Source organism: Scyliorhinus torazame, chromosome 11 (genome assembly GCF_047496885.1).
Source record: "Scyliorhinus torazame isolate Kashiwa2021f chromosome 11, sScyTor2.1, whole genome shotgun sequence".
In the NCBI taxonomy this organism is placed as follows: domain Eukaryota; kingdom Metazoa; phylum Chordata; class Chondrichthyes; order Carcharhiniformes; family Scyliorhinidae; genus Scyliorhinus; species Scyliorhinus torazame.
This window is the reverse complement of record NC_092717.1, coordinates 73,473,747-73,490,850: the sequence shown is the minus strand read 5'-3', so window position 1 is coordinate 73,490,850 and position 17,104 is coordinate 73,473,747.

Here is a 17,104-nt window from a genome sequence, read left to right as displayed (position 1 = left end):
GCCTGTTCCTGCCGGCAGCACCCCCCCGCCTGTGGGTTTTCGGCAGCACAGGGTGTTTTCAATGGGAAATCCCATTGAGAGTGATGGTAATAGAGAATCCTGCTGCCAGCGAATGGCATGCCGAGAGAAACACAAGGCTGGGGCCTGGAGAATCCAGATCTAACTTGAGAATAATCCTGGCTCAATAGTCTTACCTAGCGAATGTTGATAGATCCCAATTATCAGGCCAGATCCTCCTAAAATGAAGACTCTACCGTGTGGTCTCCTGGCTTTTATCGACCACGCTGCGATGCGGCACGCTGCTTCTCAGGCGCAGCGTGGCTATTAAATTGCGGCCAGCTAGTCTCACTCTAATATGCAGTTTTCCGAGGTATCTGAGGCATTGGAATCTATCCCCTTCGCCTTGGAGCCCTTGGGCGAGCATTGTTCAGGACTCGTCTCCAGATTGAACAGTACTTGCGGGGATGGGAGGTCTGTAGTTGCATGCCCTTTGGGCAAGATGGTACCCTGGCACTGCTGGTGCTACCCAGGCACCCTGGCAGTGCCACTTGGGTGTCAGCGTGGCACTGCCAAGGTGTACAGGTGGCACAGCCAGGATGCCAAGCTGGCATTGCCAAGGTACCAAGTTGGCATTTTTTGCGCGGTGGCGATTGGAGTGGGGGTGCCCTGCTCTGGTGTTGGGGGTTGAGTCCGGGGCTCCAGGGAATGGTAGGCTCCCAGGTGCATGCCCAGGTGTGGCGAGCTGAGCTCCTCAGTGTAGTAAATGGGGCTAAGTGCGGCCTCGGCTGTGTTCCCGCTGAGGCCTCCTATTGAACCCTAGTGTTGTTTAACAGCGTTGTGTTTCTCAGCGCTGTCAGCACCAGGACACACGAGGCTCAAAGCGCTCGCTGTCGAACTTTGTTCCCATTTAGTTAAATCGTGCCTTAGCACTGGGGTGCTGAACGCAGAGATCGGGCCGCCATTTTAAAATGGTGCCACGATCTCTAAGTGAGCTTGTGGGTCCCACACCCATGGTCAATGTCACCCCCCACACACATGGGCATTACCCCATATGCCCCCCACGTGAGGACACCTTGCTATGGGGTCCCTGGGGCCACTCCTCTTCAGGCCCCCCACACCCACTTCCAGGCATTCCCCCTCCAGGACCCTCAGCTGTAACCCCCCCAATTTCTCAGAGGCCCCTACCAAGCTGCTCTGCACCCCCATCCTTCATAGCCCCTCTATCCTCCTTTCATGGGCATGGCTGCCACAGGCCCTGACCCTTGGCATTCCCACCCTGGCACCCGGGTACCCTTGCACTGACAGCCTGGCAGTGCTCCTGTTAGCTTGGCAATACCACCAGTGCCAGGGTGGCAATGCCAAGGTGCCAGTCAGGCAGTGCCAAGGTGCTGGCATTCCAGGGAGAAGGTCATAGAAGGCAGAGAGTAGCAATGGAAGGATGCTTTTCTAATTGGAGGGCTGTGACCAGTGGTGTTCCGCAGGGATCAGTGCTGGGACCTTTGCTGTTTGTAGTATATATAAATGATTTGGAGGAAAATGTAACTGGTCTGATTAGTAAGTTTGCAGACGACACAAAGGTTGGTGGAATTGCGGATAGCCATGAGGACTGTCAGAGGATACAACAGGATTTAGATTGTTTGGAGACTTGGGCCGAGAGATGGCAGATGGAATTTAATCCGGACAAATGTGAGGTAATGCATTTTGGGAGGTCTAATGCAGGTCGGGAATATGCAGTGAATGATAGAACCCTCAAGTGTATTGAAAGTCAGAGAGATCTAGGAGTACAGGTCCACAGGTCACTGAAAGGGGCAACAGGTGGAGAAGGTAGTCAAGAAGGCATACGGCGTGCTTGCCTTCATTGGCCGGGGCATTGAGTATAAGAATTGGCAAGTCATGTTGCAGCTGTATAGAACCTTAGTTAGGCCACACTTGGAGTATAGTGTTCAATTCTGGTCGCCACACTACCAGAAGGATGTGGAGGCTTTAGAGAGGGTGCAGAAGAGATTTACCAGAATGTTGCCTGGTATGGAGGGCATTAGCTATGAGGAGCGGTTGAATAAACTCGGTTTGTTCTCACTGGAACGACGGAGGTTGAGGGGCGACCTGATAGAGGTCTACAAAATTATGAGGGGCATAGACAGAGTGGATAGTCAGAGGTTTCTCCCCAGGGTAGAGGGGTCAATTACTAGGGAGCATAGGTTTAAGGTGAGAGGGGCAAGGTTTAGAGTAGATGTACGAGCCAAGTTTTTTACACAGAGGGTAGTGGGTGCCTGGAACTCGCTACCGGAGGAGGTGGTGGAAGCAGGGACGATAGTGACATTTAAGGGGGATCTTGACAAATACATGAATAGGATGGGAATAGAGGGATACAGACCCAGGAAGTGTAGAAGATTGTAGTTTAGTCAGGCAGCATGGTCGTCATGGGCTTGGAGGGCTGAAAGGCCTGTTCCTGTGCTGTACATTTCTTTTTTCTATTAAAACCGACTTAGGTGCGGCCGTTTGGTCACGCCCATTTTGGGTGGGGTTCTGATTCCGATGCCTCGTCAGATCTGAGTATATTCCGCGAGGTGTATAGGCTGCCGGGAAGCCCCTGGAACGCCTCCCCTGGGATCTACCGGCCGTGCCGCACTCTCGCTTGAGCGCAACGTGGTCTGTAGATCATGGCCTCAGAATTCTTTTCATCACTGGGGAGCTGAACTCCCTGGCCAGACCAGCTCCTTGAAAAGGTGCCCAGACCTCTAAGTGAGCTTGAAAGTCCCTCACACCCCCACCCAAGGGCAATGTCACCCCCACACACATGGGCACTATTCCCCCCCTCCCCTCTCCAAGGGAGGACACCCCGCTATGGGGTCACTGAGAGCCCCCTTTTACTGGCCTTCCCATGCCCCCTTTTGGACCCCCCCCCCTTCCAGGACCCCCACACTTCACCACCCTCCAACATTCCAGAGTCCCATTTGTACCTGCCCTTCAAACCCACCCCCCCACACACACACATCAGGCACCCCTCATCCTTCCATTCATGGCCCCTCTCATGCCCTGACACTTAGCAGTGCCACCCTGGCACCCGGGTATCCTTGCACTGCCACCCTGTCACCCAGGCAGTCCACCTGACAGCCTGGCAGTGTCACCTGCATACCTTTACAGTGCCAGAGTGGCAGTGCCAAGGTGACAGCCTGGCGGTGCCAAGATGCCCAGGTGCCGGGGGGAGCCAGAGGGAAACTCTCCCCTGTCCTTGACCACCCAGGAGCCTCCAATGGCTTGGGAGACCTCCCGGTGCCGTTCCGCCTGGCACACGTTTGTGTGGAACAGTTCTAATCGGTGCCTTGCTGGGGTCTCCCTGTGGAGGCTGATAGATGCCGGGAGCTTGTTAGATCTGGTGTCGGCACAGTAAAGTTGGTTCTCAAACCCACTTAACCGTGCGAGATTAGGTCATGCCCATTGTGGGCGGGACCCAGATTACAACGCCCCGTGAGATTTAATGGCGCAACAGCCATCAGGATGCCCGGCAGAGGCCTCTCCCAGCATCTACTGGCCTCATCCGCGGCTGGTAGATCGCGCCCTAAGTGTCATTTTGGTTGGGGAAACTGATGTGAATTACGCTGGCTGTTCTGGGGCAGAATAATCTCAGAATAACACTACTGCAGCCCCCCCCCCCAATAGCTGAGAAGGGTCACCCACAAGTGAGGGACACCCTACTATAAATTAACCAAAGGTCCCCCCCATTTATTCAGGTACAGCAGGATTTATTTTATTTTTAGTGGAAGAAATGTAAATGTTGTCCATTAGGCTGCGAATTGAAACAAAAAAAGAGTATTTATAAGCACCTCAACTGCGGAGAAACTTGCGCTGGTAGAAGCAACAGATATGGCTATGTATTTGTTGAGTATTTTAAAGGAAGCCATATATAAGGGACAAATGAGCAAAGCTGTACCTATAGAATGTGAGATAGATAGCTATTTACCCTGGAATAATATCCATTCGATAAAGAGTGCCATGGTAAAGAGGCTGAGGATTGATCTTGTGAGCATAAAAATGTTGGAAAGAAAGGAGATTTCCAAAACAAAATTGTTTGACGTAAGTCACCAGCTGTCGGATTGTTTCACAAAATGAACTGCTTTTCCAAGGAAATTGTTGGATATCCTCAAAGGGAAAATGTCACCCCCACACACATGGGCACTATTCCCCCCCTCCCCTCTCCAAGGGAGGACACCCCGCTATGGGGTCACTGAGAGCCCCCTTTTACAGGCCTTCCCACGCCCCCTTTTGGACCCCCCCCTTCCAGGACCCCCACACTTCACCACCCTCCAACATTCCGGAGTCCCATTTGTACCTGCCCTTCAAACCCCCCCCCCCCCCACACACACACATCAGGCACCCCTCATCCTTCCATTCATGGCCCCTCTCATGCCCTGACCCTTAGCAGTGCCAGCCCGGCACCCGGGTATCCTTGCACTGCCACCCAGTCACCCAGGCAGTCCTCCTGACAGCCTGGCAGTGTCACCTGCATACCTTTACAGTGCCAGAGTGGCAGTGCCAAGGTGATAGCCTGGCGGTGCCAAGGTGCCCAGGTGCCGGGGGGAGCCAGAGGGAAACTCTCCCCTGTCCTTGACCACCCAGGAGCCTCCAATGGCTTGGGAGACATCCTGGTGCCGTTCCGCCTGGCACACGTTTGTGTGGAACAGTTCTAATCGGTGCCTTGCTGGGGTCTCCCTGTGGAGGCTGATAGATGCCGGGAGCTTGTTAGATCTGGTGTCGGCACAGTAAAGTTGGTTCTCAAACCCACTTAACCGTGCGAGATTAGGTCATGCCCATTGTGGGCGGGACCCAGATTACAACGCCCCGTGAGATTTAATGGCGCAACAGCCATCAGGATGCCCGGCAGAGGCCTCTCCCAGCATCTACTGGCCGCATCCGCGGCTGGTAGATCGCGCCCTAAGTGTCATTTTGGTTGGGAAAACCGATGTGAATTACGCTGGCTGTTCTGGGGCAGAATAATCTCAGAATAACACTACTGCAGCCCCCCCCCCCCCCCCCCCCAATAGCTGAGAAGGGTCACCCACAAGTGAGGGACACCCTACTATAAATTAACCAAAGGTCCCCCCCATTTATTCAGGTACAGCAGGATTTATTTTATTTTTAGTGGAAGAAATGTAAATGTTGTCCATTAGGCTGCGAATTGAAACAAAAAAAGAGTATTTATAAGCACCTCAACTGCGGAGAAACTTGCGCTGGTAGAAGCAACAGATATGGCTATGTATTTGTTGAGTATTTTAAAGGAAGCCATATATAAGGGACAAATGAGCAAAGCTGTACCTATAGAATGTGAGATAGATAGCTATTTACCCTGGAATAATATCCATTCGATAAAGAGTGCCATGGTAAAGAGGCTGAGGATTGATCTTGTGAGTATAAAAATGTTGGAAAGAAAGGAGATTTCCAAAACAAAATTGTTTGACGTAAGTCACCAGCTGTCGGATTGTTTCACAAAATGTACTGCTTTTCCAAGGAAATTGTTGGATATCCTCAAAGGGAAAAGGACACCTTCAGTGTTATTGTGGATTACAAGGATTTCATATTGTATCCTTATAGAATTTGTTTTGTTTCCAAGATGTGCAGGGTGTGAGGAGGGGATATGGCATATGTTAAATATTGATTTGTATAATCAGAAAACATGTATTATCATTTGATATTTTTTCTTTATAAGTAGTTTTTATTTGCATAAAGATTTAATTTAAAGAAAAGAGAGGAAATCTGTGAATGTCTAATAGGTTCTGTCGATGGATGTTACATGCCTTGTAGTTTAAGGTACTATTGTGAACCGGTGTTGGGTATTCATTGGTGAACTATACTCAGGTGTGTATATGAAAAAGAATCAGGCAGCAGTGGGGAGATGGTATTATATTGGAAAAGTAAATTTTGTCGCAAACAAAGCATCCTGGGGGCGATTCTCCGCGGCGCGGACCAAGTGTTCGCGCCGTTGTGAACGCCTTCACAACAGAGCCCGGGCACAACCTATTCTGGCGCCCACAGGGGGTCAGCATGGCGCTGGAGCGGTTCACTCCGCTCCAGCGTCCTTACGTTCATTCCGCTCCAGCGTCCTTACGCAGCACCAAATGGGCGCCGCGCCAACCCGCGCGTGCGCAGTTGGGGCAGCCCAGTATTGCGCATGTGTGGGGAACGTCTTACGCGCACTGGCCCCTCACCAACATGGCGCCAGTGTTCAGGGGCCGCGCGCAGAAGGAGGTAGGCCCGGGCGGGCAGAGGCCGGCCCACCGATTGGTGGGCTTTGTTTCGGTGCAACATCGTGGGCCGAAGGGCCTGTACTGCGCTGTATTGTTCTATGTTCTATGTAGACCCCATCGGAAGCCACCCTGGTGAAGGAGCCCCCCCTCCGCAGGCCCCCCCCCCCCAGCGTTCCTGCAGAGTTCCCGCCGGCAGCGACCAGGGGTGGACGGCGCCGGCGGGAACCTGTCGTGTCGTGGCGGCCACTCGGCCCATCCGGGCCGGAGAATCGCCGCTCGCCCGTTCTCCGAGCAGCCCGGTGTGAATCTCGTGCCGCTGGTTTCCGGGGGGTGGGAGAATCGCGTGCGGGGGTCGGGGCGGCGTGGCGCGAATAGCGCGGTGCCCCGGGGGGGAGAATCGCGCCCCCTACTCGCAGTGTCTTCTTCACAACTAGGCTTGGGGAGTTTGTTCACAGCAGTGCCAATATCAGCGACACATGAGTGCCTGAAAAATTCCATCAGGAATGCCTTCACCGCATCCTCCAGAAGGATTGTCGAACAAATTCTAGTGTCCTTCTTGAAGCCAGGTCCACAAGAATTCAGGCAAAGCTCCTGCAAAAACAACTTTGATGGACTGGACAGTGTGCCTGGATGGCAGAAAACCAACTCCCCTGCCTGGACCTGTTTTCTCAACTCCAAAATGGCCAACATTCCAGGTGAGGACACTTGAGACACACTTTGAAGCTCTGTTTGAAGTGCAGTATCATTGTCATTAGCATGAGCAGGCTTAGCTCAGTGGGCTAGACAGCTGGTTTGTTATGCAGAACAAGGCCAGCAGTGCGGGTTCAATTCCCGTACCAGCTCATTACCCGAACGTGGAATGTGGCGACTAGGGGCTTTTCACAGTAACTTCATGGCTGTGTTAATGTAAGCCTACTTGTGACAATAAAAGATTGTTTTGGGGCAACACGGTAGCATTGTGGATAGCACAATTGCTTCACAGCTCCAGGGTCCCTGGTTCAATTCCTGCTTGGGTCGCTGTCTGTGCGGAGTCTGCACATCCTCCACGTGTGTGCGTGGGTTTCCTCCGGGTGCTCCGGTTTCCTCCCACAGTCCAAAGATGTGCAGGTTAGGTGGATTGGCCATGCTAAATTGCCCTTAGTGTCCAAAATTGCCCTTAGTGTTGGGTGGGGTTACTGGGTTATGGGGATAGGGTGGAGGTGTTGACCTTGGGTAGGGTGCTCTTTCCAAGAGCTGGTGCAGACTCGATGGGCCGAATGGCCTCCTTCTGCACTGTAAATTCTATGAATTCTATGACTGGGAGGAGGTTGCGATCAATCATTCAGAATGGCAACAACTTGCCCATCAAGCTGCATTACTCTTTCATTCACGATATTTTCATGATGAGGCAGAGCAGCGGCAAAGAAGGAAACGAAAAGAAGCAAATCCCGCACTCTGGAGCCCACTACCTCATGGGACATCTTGCCACATGTGCCCAAAGGCTTGTGGGTGAGAAATTGGCCTGTTTGCTCACATGAAGACCTATGGAGGAAATTTGTGACCCTCATTTGATGTCATCTTCGAATAGAGAGACAGCCGGCAACAACTACTGCCAGCAGTTGTTAGTTGCACAAAAGCCTTTACGGGAATGGTGTTCAGTACATTTTCCAATTGAGGGGTGTGCGTGCATCACAGACCCCATTTTCAAATGTTATGTGGCCATGTAGTATCTAAAAATGAGTGCTGCACAGCCCAATTGAGACTTCATCAATATTTTATATAAAATTTATGTGTTGTTAACTTCGCTACATAGTTTGAAGGTCCACAATAAATAATGTATTTATTGAAGCTCTTAATGCAGTACGTATGCCTACTTCTGAATTTACATCTTTTAAAGGAATGCATTGTTTTCTGCACTGGTATTGGTGTCTTTACTATAGGTGTGGCACTTGTTCATTTGTTACACTCAACCCTGCTGGAAGGTTGTACTTTCAACAGCTGAGCCCTTCTCCAATCTTGTGTAACCTATTAGCTACAAATGCACCTTCACATGTTGTGTTTTGCATGTGCAAGGCTTCCTAATTCACCACAGCTCCCCTCGCTCGCTTTCTGCTCCATTTGTAATCAAATATGTCTGATTAACAAAATACTTTGCTTTTCCTTCGCTGTAATACTTAAGTCCTCTTTTCTCTCTCACAGCAGAAGGCAGCCCATAACTGCCTGGTTTCTTCTCTTCATCCCTCCCCCAACAATAGGCCTCTCACCTCTCTTGAAGATGAAGCTTTGAAGATCCTGTCAAGTCTTGCAGTCAGTGAGGATGAGAAGTAGAGAGGCCAGTGACAGTGCAGATTTGACTGGAAAATCTGCAACTTGCAGATTTAATGGTTTTGGAGATTTTTCTAAACACACAATTCTAATTCAGCGTTGCAGATAAAGTTTGTGGGCATTAATTCAACCAGTTTCTGGTTTTCTCCAACCCTTAACTTAAGTTTGCAGCAATTGTGATTAAATGGCCGAGCACCTGAGACTGGGAATTTGGAGTCTTTATCCTGTCATTTGCACTGGAGTGGGCAAAACTTGAGTGGAATTTAATGGGGATTCCACCACCTTCCCGCCTCCATCCCAATTAAGTATTGGGTGGAATTCCAGCCATGCCGCCAATTGAGGCCTTAATGACTTCATCCCATTGTCACTGGTATTAAGTCAGCAGCAAAGAGGACATACAAAGAACACAATAAGCAAACTCGTGCGGGTTGCTCAGCAACTTTCAGAGACAGGGGTTGGAGTTTAGAAGGACGAGGGCGGATCTCATTGTAACTTACTGAGAGACCTAGATGGAGTGAACGTGGGGAGGACGTTTCCACGAGTAGAAGAAACTCGAACACGAGGGCAAACCTCAGATTAGAGGGATGATCCTTTAAAACTGAGATGAGGAGGAATTTCCTCAGCCAGAGGGAGGGGAATCAATGGAACTCATTGTCGCAGAAGGCTGTGAGGGCAAGATACTGAGTGTCTATAAGACAGAGATAGATAGGTGCTTGATTAGCAAGGGAATCAAGGGTTATGGGAGAAGGCCGGAGAATGGGGATGAAAAACATATCAGCCATGATCAAATGGTGGAGCAGACTAGATGGGCTGATTGGCCTAACTTTTCTCGCATATCTTATGGGTGACCATTGTTCACAGGAATGCACTGTTTGATTGAGGGACTAAGCATTGGGAAGGTGGCCTTACTGCCCTTGCACTCTCGCCTTAACACTCTCGCCCCACCCACCCGTAATCACTCACTTATGGCCTGGGACCATGCACAATCCTGAACCTCGGCTAGCTGTAGTCCAACAGCAACTACTGCCTTCCCACTGGCTCGGCTGCTCAATAGACCTGCTGGCCCCTGATTTACTGGCAGCTCATGACAGGTGGAACTTCTCCCCTTTATCCTTGACACTGCGGAAGGCCCATTGCTAGCCTGTCAAAGTACCCGCCCGAATGGCACTTAGTAGGGCAGGACTTCCCTAAAAGAGGTTGAGGTACCCTCAATAACGACGCTTAGAGTATAAATGGTAAAGAAGGCTTTAATAGACTAAGAACTATTCTAGAGCCGAGACATGTGTTAACTGCTGCACATCCGGGAGCACAGCGGTCGGAGCTCCGGTCCGGGTCTGGGCAGGGGGACTAGGCAGGGCCGGGGGCAGCGGTGCCGGCGGTGTGTGTAAAGGGGGGGGCGCGGTAGGTGCTCACCAACGGGGGGGGGGGGGGGGGGGGGGGGGTAGGGCTGGAAGGGGGTGTGTTTTAGGGGGCGGCGTGTCCTGCAGGGGAGCGGCGCGGGAAAGGGCGTCTGTAGTGGGGGATCCAGCGGGTGCCAGATCCCGGAGGGAAACCGTATCTTGCCTGCCTTCGGGGTACTCAACGTAGGCGTAACTGGGGTTGGCATGGAGCAGTCGGACCTTTTCAACCAGGGGGTCCGTTTTATGGCTCCTCGTGTGCCTCCGGAGAAGAACATGTCCCGGAACCATCAGCCAAGGCGGAAGCGAGACCCCGGAGGTAGACTTCCTGGGGAAGACAAACAATCGGTTGTGAGGGGTCTCATTCGTGGCCGTGCAGAGGAGTGACCTAATGGAGTGTAGGGCATCGGGTAGGACCTCCTGCCAGCGGGTAGTTGGGAGACTTCTCGACCGCAGGGCCAGAAGGACAGCCTTCCACACTGTCGCATTCTCCCTCTCCACTTGCCCGTTTCCCCGCGGGTTATAACTGGTCGTTCTGCTCGAGGCGATGCCTTTGCTGAGCAGATACTGATGCAGTTCATCGCTCATGAACGATGTACCCCGGTCGCTGTGGATATAAGCGAGGAAACTGAACAGAGTGAAAATGCTGTGCAGTGCCTTAATCACGGTGGCTGAGGTCATGTCGGGGCAGGGAATGGCGAATGGGAAACGGGAGAACTCACCGATATCGGTGAGGAAATAGGCATAACGATTGGTGGACGGGAGGGGCCCCTTGAAGTCCACGCTCAGTCGTTCAAAGGGACCCGAGGCCTTCACGAGCCGAACCTTGTCTGGCAGGTAGAAATGCGGTTTGCACTCCACACAGATCTGGCAGGCCCTGATCATGGCCTTGACCTCCTTGGTTGAGTAAGGTAGGTTGCGGGACTTGATAAAGTGGACAAGCCGGGTAACCCCCGGGTGGCAGAGGTCATTGTGGATGGCTTGCAGGCGGTTGTCCTGCGCGTTGGCACATGTGCCGCGGGACAGGGCATCTGGGGGCTCGTTGAGCTCCCCTGGACAATACTTGATATCGTACGTGTAGGTGGAGAGTTCGATCCTCCACCTCATAATTTTATCATTTTTTATTTTGCCCCGTTGCGTGTTATCGAACATATAGGCGACTGACCGTTGGTCGGTGACGAGGGTAAACCTCCTACCGGCGAGGTAGTGTCTCCAGCACCGCACAGCCTCCACAATGGCTTGTGCCTGCTTTTCGACTACAGAGTGTCGAACCTCGGAGGCGGTGAGGGTTCGGGAGAAGAACGCTACTGGTCTGCCTGCCTGATTGAGGGTAGCAGCCAGGGCGATGTCCGATGCATCGCTCTCTACCTGGAAAGGGATGGTTTCATCCACCACGTGCATGGCGGCCTTGATGATGTCGGCCTCGATGCGGTTGAAGGCCAATTGAGCCTCAGCCGAGAGGGGAAAAATGGTGGTCTTTATGAGTGGGCGGGCTTTGTCCGCATACTTGGGGACCCACTGGGCGTAATAAGAGAAAAGCCCCAAGCACCGTTTGAGGGCCTTGAGGCTGCGGGGGAGAGGGAGTTCCTTAAGGGGGCGCATGCGGTCGGGGTCGGGACCTAGGACCCCGTCTTCCACGACATAGACGAGGATGGCTAGCCGGGTGGTGTGGAAAACGCATTTTTCCTCGTTATAGGTCAGGTTCATATGGACTTCCCCTGTCACATCCTGGTGGTCACAGTCCCTGGCAATGGCGGTGAGTTTCTCGACGAATTCGTCGAGCGATTGCCCCGAGCGCTGCCGGCAGGTAGAGAGCAGGTGCCTGGCCTGTACCTTGTTGATGGGTTTGACAAACCGCTTGCGGAGTAACTCGACTGTCTCTTTATAAGTCGTCGCCTTTTCGAGCGTGGCGGAGATTCTGTGACTCACCCGGGCGTGGAGTAGGCTCAGCTTGCGTGGCCCCAGGATGGGAATCTCTGCGGAGTCCAGGTAGGCCTTGAAGCACCGCAGCCAGTATTTAAAAATTTCCTTTGCCTCCGGTGTCCGTGCTTCCAGATTGAGCTTCTCTGGTCTTAGGCCTGCGTCCATCCTGATCTAGTTTAGTCTATTAAGAACTATGCTAGAGCTGAGACATGTGCTGACTGCTGCACAGCCCACAAGGCAGCCCCTTATATATGGCTCACAGATGGGTGGAGCCAGAGGCGGAGTCCCCAGGGTTCCAAGCCCGGTCTTAAAGGAGACATCACCTTACATGATGACAAGGCAGTAACCGTTCATCACAGAGTTGATGAGTGACTCTCACTGGCCCTGCGCAGCAGGTGGGCAAGACCCCTGTCGCCTCCACGAAATACCACCCATCTGCTAGAAATCGATTCTACAGGAATTTATAGTATATTTGTGGATGTTTTAACTTTGGTTGTGTGCCGAAAGCTCAAATTCCGTTTCCCATCACCAGAAATACAACGCATTGTTCCTCCATGGTAAACAAAACCATTTCCTTCAATATGTGCAGGTGTGATTTTTTTTTTGTATCTGAGCAATGCATAGAAAACCTTATTCAGCATTTACTAATTTAGGAATTTCAAAACTGGAGTTTCTTCAGTAAACATGTTATATTAATGAAGCAACACCAAATGTGTGAGAGTAACTATGGGAGCTCAGGGAAAATTAACAATTTTGGGGGCAGGGGATTTTAAAAGTGCGAAGCTTGTTGATTTCTGCTTTCACTTGAAGCAGCTTTTATCACCTTAGTGCAAAATGTTTTCCAAAGAAGGTCCAATTGAAAACCTGCTTGTTTGGAACACGTGTGCCACTGATAATCAGAACGTTATAAAATTAAGAAAACAAAGTGAAACACTGAGGTATAAAGTGGAGAAAATGCCATAAAAGGTTGAAAAAAAAAATCAAAGGACTGGGAACGCATATCAGGAAGTGATTCCTAATGCTTCGCCATGCAAATTTATGCATGGCGAGAATTGCGAGGGATTCCCAAGGGAATCCCACTATTGGGCCGCCATTTTCAGCAGGTGGCCCGAGAGCAAGATCACCCGGCTGGCCACCTCTCATTCGCATCGCAATTCAACCCCCCTCTCCTGGACTTTCTGGAACTCCTCTCCCGCCCCCCCCCCCACCCCCCCACCCCCATCCCCCACCCATCTACGGGAGTGACTTTACCTGTTCTCCTCCCACAGATATACCCTAAATAAGAGACCCCCCAGAGACCCCCTAAGTAAAGCGATCCCCCACAGATATCCCCTAAATAAGGAGACCCCCCCCACAGACCGCCTCAGAAAAGTGACCCGTGTCAGGAAGTCGCCCAGAAAAGGGACTGCGGGGTCTTCCTTTATAGCTGGTATCCACGAGGACTTTCTCAATGGTGTGCCTCTTTAGTTAGGGGGTCTCTGGTAGGGGGGAGGGGAGGGGATCTGATGGGGGTGGGCTGGGCAGGTCTTGCATTGTTGGGGGAAGGGATGGGTGTCCGTTCGATGGACTTTAGGGCAACCCCCTTAAAGAGTTCCTTCCTTGTCCCACTGTGAGGCCCACCGCGTTAGGGCAACGATTGTCAGGACCAGTAGGGATTCTCGCCCACGTGATTCCCAGCCCAGAGGACCAGAGAATCACATGGGCCTGGAGATTATGGTGCCCGGCCAGCTAAGTGGATGTGAATGGGTCTGAATGACGCTTTTACATCCTCCCGCTGGCGTGGGGTGCAAACATCGACCCTGGCGCCAGCACAGGGATAGAGCATCGGAAACGGATCAGGGCCAGGTGCTGATCCCGTTTTCTTCACAACTGCTGGATTCTCTGCCTCATCGGTAACTCTGCTATCGGCAGCGTGAGGCACAGAATCTTGCTCGAAATAAGTCAAAAAGATTAAAATGAGATGAAACTGATCTTGGGCATTTAGTTGCAGAGAGTATTACAGTAGGGGAAGGTATTATGAAAGGTCAGAGACCCATGGTTTTGAGCTCTGGGAAAAATTTAAGTGCAAGGCTGTGCAATGTGTCTTTATTTCACTGCAGAAGGAGCTGGGGATAAAGGAGTGTACAACACTGTGGGCAGGATTCTCCCACCCCGCCCGCCGCAAGAATGCCACGGGCGAGCTTCGTATAATGGAACAATCCATTGACCAAGGGCGAGATTCTCCAGTCGCCGGCCAAACGCGGCCAGAGAATCCCGCCCAGTGTATTTGAAGCTGACAGGAAACTGTAACAATATGTATATTGTAAAGGAAATAAAGAGTTAACAATTTTGTGTTGGTGCTTCTCACCACCAGAATGGGGATCAAGAGCAGTCAGATAAATATCATGTGACTCCTGGGATTCTGGGTAGAGGGAGCGGGATTCTCTTGCCCCAGGGCTGGGCCGGAGAATCGACACGACCGGCGCGAATCGCGCCACGCTGCCCCGACGCCGGGAGACGATTCTCCGGAGAGCAGAGAATCATCACCATTGGCGCCGGTGCGGTCGGCGTGGCGCCGGTCGGGGACCGCTCTATGGGCCCCCCCCCCGGCGATTCTCCGCCCGGGATGGGCCGAGCGGTCGTACGAAATACCCGAGTCCCACCGGCGCCGTTCTAACCTGGTCTTACCCGGCGGGATCTAGGCGTGGAAGGATCTGGGGGCGGCCTGTGAGGGGGGGAGGGGGGGCCCGACCCGGGGGGAGGCCTCCGCTGTGGCCTAACTCGCGATCGGGGCCCACCGATCGGCCTCTCAGGCTGGGGGCCTCCTTTGTTCCGCGCCGGCCCCTGTAGCCCTACGCCATGTTGCATCGGGGCCTGCGCGGATAAGGGAGACACCGCGCATGCTCAGACCCCCGGCGCCCATCTGACGCCGGGATCAGCAGCTGGAGCGGCGTGGGTCGCTCCAGTGCCGTGCTGGCCCCCTGTAGGGGTCAAAATTGCTGCTCCTGAGGCCATGCTGATGCCGTCGGGAAACGCTTAGACTCAGGATCAGAGAATCCCGCCGAAGGTGTTTAGGCGTGAGATAGATCAGTTGTGTATTTGAGAGTTCTGCAGTTAGAGATAGCATAGTTTAATTTCGTAACCTGATACTTTAGGAATACGTATGAATCTTATTTAGTAGTGTTAATAAATTCGTTTTGTTAGTTAACAAAGCTTGTTGTACTTTGTTCAACACTATGCATCTAAGCCATTCAGGTAAAGCAAAACAGAGAACATCACAGAAACAAGAGGTGGAGCCTTAGCTGAGCACAATCCATCCATGGTAGTATTAATAAAATTGAAAGTTATACAAGAGTTTATAATCGAGACCCTGAGGGCTGAATTTTTAATGGTTGTAAACGTGTTCTGGGTCCCGCAGATGTGCCCCAGCTCGGCACTCCGCAACACTATTTTGAAATGGAAATGTCCAAATTGGCTGCGGGGTGAGCTTGGTGTCCAATTAGAGGTGCTGAGTACCTCCAGGAGGCAGAACCTACCAGCACCAAAGGCAGGCAGCAGCCATGTTAGAGTCTGCTGCTGCTGCCTTGCCGATTAGATCAGTCATATCCTTGAGATGAATGCAATGCAAAGTGGCCTTGCATGAGAAGGGTAGGAAAGTACTCATGTCGGTGCTCATTGGACCTATGGAGTATATTTAAAAATGAATGCAAAGAAATTTACCAGAGCCTTGCAGTGAACCGACAGCTGTGTATAATTGTGCACAAGATCGTTTGGGCTCGGCAGATAAACATTTAAAAATTCCAACCTTGAACTGTAGACTCCTTAACAAACGCTTTTTCAAGAGCTGAAGGGGCTGTTCATTGGCGGGCGCCATATTTTCTGCTTTCTGTCTCCCGCCAGCCAGCCCTTTTAAAATTCACAACTGCCTCGGTGGTGCCAGGCCCTGAGCCCTCTCGGACTACAACCTTTAGGTCCTGCCCACACCGGGATTTGACTTTGCAGCCCTTTGAAAACTTGAGAGAAATATGAGGGAGGCTTGGAATAACCTTCAGAGCAAGATGAAGAAATGTTAACTCTACAGGTGCTGCCAAACCGGCTGTGTATTTCCACCATTATTTATTATTATGCCAAGAATAATCCTCTTGTTCTTCTACAAAATAATGTCATCGGAATTTTACATCCAGCTGATTGGGCGGAAGGAGCCTCAGTTTAAAATCGTTCCTGAAGGTTGGAACCTCTGACTGGGCAGCACTCCTTTAGTACTGCACTGGAATGTCGAGTCATGTTCTTGCGCACAATCCAGGAGTGAGACTTGAACCCACAACTTTCTGATTCAGAGGCAAAATAGACTTTGAACCACAGCTGACATTAGGTGCAGGAGTCGGAGATTACACCTGTGGAGCAAATCGGTGATCATCGGCATGGGGGAAGCCAAAGATGGCAGGGTGGTAGAGGGAGTAGTAGATTACGAGGGCCGGTAGCAGGGTCTGTCAAAAGGCTAGATTCGGGGGAAGCATACTTGCTCCTGGCTGCAAATTCACTTACCTCATAGATCTGAGGCGGGCTTCTCCCATTCCAGCACGATGGCCTGACGCCGGGGTAAAAAACGGTGCGAACCACCCCGGCGTCGAGCCGACAAGAAGTTTCGGAATTCTCCGCATTTCCAGGGGCAAGGCTGGCGCCGGAGGGGTTGGCGCCTCGCTAGCCGGCGCCGAAGGGACTGCGCGAGTTAGCGCATGTGCAGAACCGCTGCCGTGGTTCAGCGCAAGCGCAGACCGGCCGGCGTATTCTGGCGCATGCGCAGGGGGGTGTCTTCCCCGCGCCAGCCCTACAGGGGCCGGCGCGGAAGGAAGGAGTGCCCCCACGGCACAGGCCCGCCTGCAGATCGGTGGGCCCCGCTCGTGGGCCACGCCACCGTGCCCCCCCCCTGGCGTCAGATCCCCCCGCGCCCCCCCTGAGGACCGCGCCAGTCAACTTACCTGTCAGGTCCCGCCGTGTGGGGCTATGTCCAATCCACACCGGCGGGACTGGCCAGAAACCAACAGCTGCTCGCCCCTTCGGGACCCGGAGAATTGCCGGGTGGGGGGGGGGGCTGCTGCCAACGGCCCCCGGCCGGTCTGGCATGATCGCCGCCCCCGCCCGGAAACCGGCATCGGAGATTACGGCAACCGGCGTCGGAGCGACGGGGCAGGATTCACGCCACCTCCCGGGGATTCTTCGACCTAGTGGGGGTGGTCTTTGTTACCTTGTTACCCTGGG